Below are 4,725 nucleotides of genomic sequence, written 5' to 3' on the forward strand. Positions count from 1 at the left end.
CCTCCTTGTTCACAATGGCCCAGTGTACGAGAAGATTGAGACAGTTGCCAACAGAACATATCCAATTGGTCATGGTCATTAAAACAAGGCACTAAAACAAGCTACACCGAAACTGAGTTATTTAAGAGGGAGGCCATGGAGGAGCACATTGGTTGATATATTGGGATGCATCAGTGTGAAACGCAAAGTGAGTAATGAAATAATCCAAAGTGTGAAATGCAGCAAACTGTGAACAGACAGGGCCATAATTTCTAAGCGACCAAGTATGGCATCTGCCAAAGAAAGGCCGCAGTGTCACATACATCTTAATTCCCTCAGACACATGTGAACATGTGTAACTATATCATCACATCCTATAAATGCCACAGGCTGACATGTTTGCAGCCCAGGCCATGTCTGAGAGAAAGAGGTTATAGTGACCTGCTGTCATCTTCTCTCACCCTCAAAACGTGAACTGACAGCTCTGACACATTCTGCTCCGGAGGCACATATCACGGTCTTATGGTTAATGCACCCATGAACATCCAGCATGTCAGATTTGAAATAATGTAACCGACATTTACAGATCAAATTGAGGTATGATACTTATATCTTCCAACATGAAAATGCCTTTATTGCTATTAATTGCGATTATAAACCCTTTTCATTTTGCGAGTCTGCAACATAGACAGTATAATTAATGGATGTATCCTTGATGTCAACCATCTGTTCCTGAGGCGCTGTTTTGAAGCCAATCGTTGGAGGGTGCCATATTGGAAATGCTGAACACAACAAACTTCGTCCAAGCTAGTGAGAGGTAAAGAGGTGGGCCTTTTGCCTTATTGCTAACAGCTACAGGGTGCCCGCCTGTCAATCAAGTCAGGCAGGCCCTTATTTGGGAAAAATCAGTAAGTTAAATATCTTCAAAAATACTGAGACAAAAAAAATAATCACCCCACCTAAGCCGTGTCTTGAATTAGGTTGTACACCTGTTTATTATTGCTGCAAAGATCATCTCTTTTGAATGGGTGTGTATGTGGTTTCTGGTGTTTCTGCAGCCAGCCTCAAGTGGACGCTCAATGAACTGCAGATTTTAGCACTTCTGCAAGGGCTTCATATTTTAAGTCCACAGGATGCGGCTTCGTCTGCAACAGTAAGGTTACGAAGCTCCACCGTCATCATGACTTTGTACTTTCATATTAATCCCTCAAAGGTCTAATATTACCGTCCCATTGTGGGATTTCACTTTGCATTTGCAGAAGCAAGAGAGCTAAACTCACAGCTGGAGCTTCACACACTCAAACAGTGCTGTTTTGCCCCGCCTTCTCCGTCAGTTGTGAGTGATACTGTCTCCCCTCTGTAACGCCTCTATTACTACCTCTGATGCCAGCATAGCAGTGGGACGACTAGGTCACACCATCATTCTTCTGTGGCAATTCCATTGAAGGTGAACCTTTACAGAGGGGTGAATGTTGTGGGTTGAACAATGTAAAATGGGCTGTTGTCCAGCAGTAAAAAGAGGTACTAGTGTAACCTAATAAGTCATTATAACTTCCTCCATTTGGACTGTGCAGCTCCTTTTTTACTCCTTAAATTTAAAATTCAGCAACTCAAATCCAGTATTTTGGTGATTCAATTCAACAAATACATTGTGCAACAAACTTTTGCTGTTAAAAATATTGTAAAATTGTCTTGGTTGTCCTCCCTAAAGCCTTCTTTAAGTCTGACCTATCTTCGTTCCAATGGAACCATCCCAGTATTTACCACAGGTGACGAGACCACAGCTAAGGGTTAAAGGTAACTAGCTGGACGTTTGCCTGACAAACAGGATTGATGCTGCAGCAGGATTTAAAGCCAGATCAGACCTGTCCTGCTCTGAGCTAAGTGTCTCACAAACAGGAAAGCCTCATAAATATCAGCCTCATGAAAAAACAACAGGGGGATGAAGGTGAAAAGAAACAGGTACGTGTGTCTACATCTTGTCAGATTATCTCTGGCAAAACTTTCCAGCTGACCCTGGATCTGTATGATGATGTCACGCTTGTTAACATCCTGTTGATTAATCCCTTGGTCAATTTGCAGCCCAAATTTGCTGCTGTGGATTTAAAAATGCACCCAAGCAACATACAAGCTGATTGCACATAAGGTCAGTCTTGATAATGTTTGAGTGTGGGTATGTGTGTGTGTGTGTAAAAGTGTGGGTCAGGGTCCTTTAGGAATGCAGTGCTGCTCTGTCCTTTTGTACAGACTTGTTCCTGTGCCAGAATGAAGGCCTTCGCTTTAATCCATACTGATTTGGTAAACACTGGCGTTAAATCCACTCCCGGTCAACATCTAATTCTGTTGTTTTTCCTTCCAAAGAAAATGTGTATTTCTTTGGAGATGTCTTGGAGCAGATGGAAATGTGAGGGGATAAATTTAATCTGACTAAGGCTCATGCTTTGATTGGACCCCAGATTAGGATTGCAGCCTAGTATTTTCAATAATTATTCTCTAGTTGAATTAAACGCATCCTCTTAACACGGAAAACATACGCTTGTCGTGCATGTCTGCCTGAACATCTGTAGGATCACTGTTTTTAATCTCAAAATATTTATTAAGCAAAGGAGGAGCTCAGCATGCACAGACAGCGACATACATTAAACACATTCAGTTTGCAGGCGCAGCAGTTAATCCCTATCCAGAAAGAAACACATGCAAGGATTGACTTTAAATGTCTTGGTTTGAATGTATATTCGCATCATTTGGAAATTCAATGGATTGAAATCATCCAAACTGAACCATCTCTTCTACCCCCTGCTGTCACCTGTCACATCACCCCTTGAAACTTATCTGTCAGCACTGTCCTATAATAAACATGTATTGTGATTTTTCTCTCTCAGAGACAATCCAGCCACTGAAACTGTTTGCTAATTGATTGTAAAGCGGACAAGGCATTCATCCTCAGAGCCCCCTGTTTGGAGGTGTGGAGCCGTGTAGCCCCTCTTCCTGTGGTGAATTAGTCCCACTTACCCAGCCCGCTTAAGCCCCATTGTTCTTTTTATCACTGACTATTTTAATAAATCTCAGGTGGTAATCTCCCAGCACTGCCCACCACACACTCTTTAAGGTGCATGTAAGGACAGTTACCTAACACAACAATGGCCTCATCGGCTGACTTTATCTGACCAGTGTTGACAAAGAAGGCAGCTGCCCTGCTGGACATTAGGTCAAGCTTAATACTATCCCTCCTACCACTCAACCCACTCAACCCCACCCCCACCACCCATTCTCTGCTCTTTCCAGGTGGGAGTGTACTAAGAAGTAAAGAAAGGAAGGAAGAAGACAGAAGAAAGGAGGGTGTTCAACTGTGTCTCCTTCTGCAGATTTAGCAGGACAGTGGAGGATCTGATCTCCTCTTGATGCTTTGGAAATGACAGTGTGTAATTCACTGTGTGTGTGTGTGTGTGTGTGAGAGAGAGAGAGAGAGAGAGAGAGAGAGAGAGAGAGAGAGAGAGAGAGAGAGAGAGAGAGAGAGAGAGAGAGAGAGAGAGAGAGAGAGAGAGAGAGAGAGAGAGAGAGAGAGAGAGAGTGTGCTTGCATGGTTTAATAAAGGGCAAAAAGAGCCCAGAGCAGCAATGAGGCAATGAAAAAAAGAAGAGAAAGATTAAAAAAGCATATGTTTTAGAAGTCATTAAGAGGGACTCAGCAGAGCCCGCTGTGGACTTGATTTACACTGGGCAGTAAGCCGTTGGTGGGTGTAAATAATGTATTAATTTTTAAAGAGATTTTTTCTCTCTCTCTTCTTGTAACGATAAAAAAAAAATCCTCCATCTGGTCAAGTGTGAAGTAGGACAGAGCTAGATTAGAGAATGTTCTGTGTTATCTTATCTGAGCACGGGCTTAATGTCTGCACAATCAATGCTCCTCAAACAAGTGGTTCATTAAAACAGAATGGCAATGTTTAATTCCATGTATTACAAATGTCCACTGGCACAAAAACTGACAAGAAAGGGGTCGAAGCACCGAGTGGGATATGGATTCACATTACTGTCATGAGTGAATGAACTCTGTACATGGTCATAACTGATTCAAAATGACTGTGGATGCTGTTTATAGGAAGAAATGTGAGTTTGGACAAGATATGATCATGTTGATAAGAACATGAGGATGTGAAGAGAGAATTAGGGCTGATATGATTAGGTGATCAAAAATAAACTGGAACAATTCTGATCAACAACTTTAATTGTTTCAATTCATTTCAAACACAATTGCTAACTAGCTGAATCTATCACTTCGTTATGGTATAATAAATCCCACCATCCTAATAAGGATATAGTAAATTGTATTGGTTTTATTGGATATTGCATATCTGGGTTTTGGACTGTTGGTTGAACAATTTGAAAATTAAATCTTTGGCAGGAAAGAATTTGTGAAGTGCAGTAATTCAAAATTAACAATGCGTCAGACTATTGATGTTGACAGAATTTGTTATGGATGATAAATGGAAACTTGGAATGATTTAGGTAGAAGTTTCTTGTACTGGTTAAGGCAAGAGTTACATTTTGAATTTTTTTTTGCATTTCAACATGCCCTGAAATATTTTCTCTGCCAAATTGTCAAGTAACACATCCTATTTCATTTTATATTTTTTTATATAGCATATTTTCAGGCCAAAACTGAGCACTGCAACTCCCTGCGCTGCGCTCCTTGTCTATTGCACTCTTCAGTTCACACGGACATCAGGTTAGACTTTTAAAATACTGA

General features: G+C 41.1%; 1 long non-coding RNA gene across 1 annotated transcript; it reads left to right on the plus strand.

Moving 5' to 3' along the window:
- Positions 1–1,849: 1,849 nt before the first annotated feature.
- LOC117810066 lies at positions 1,850–3,390 on the plus strand. Its single transcript, XR_004630692.1, has 3 exons — positions 1,850–1,941; positions 2,062–2,125; positions 3,265–3,390. It is a non-coding gene; the product is annotated as an uncharacterized LOC117810066 (long non-coding RNA).
- The last annotated feature ends 1,335 nt before the right edge of the window (positions 3,391–4,725 follow it).

This window comes from Notolabrus celidotus, chromosome 3 (genome assembly GCF_009762535.1).
Source record: "Notolabrus celidotus isolate fNotCel1 chromosome 3, fNotCel1.pri, whole genome shotgun sequence".
Lineage (NCBI taxonomy): Eukaryota > Metazoa > Chordata > Actinopteri > Labriformes > Labridae > Notolabrus > Notolabrus celidotus.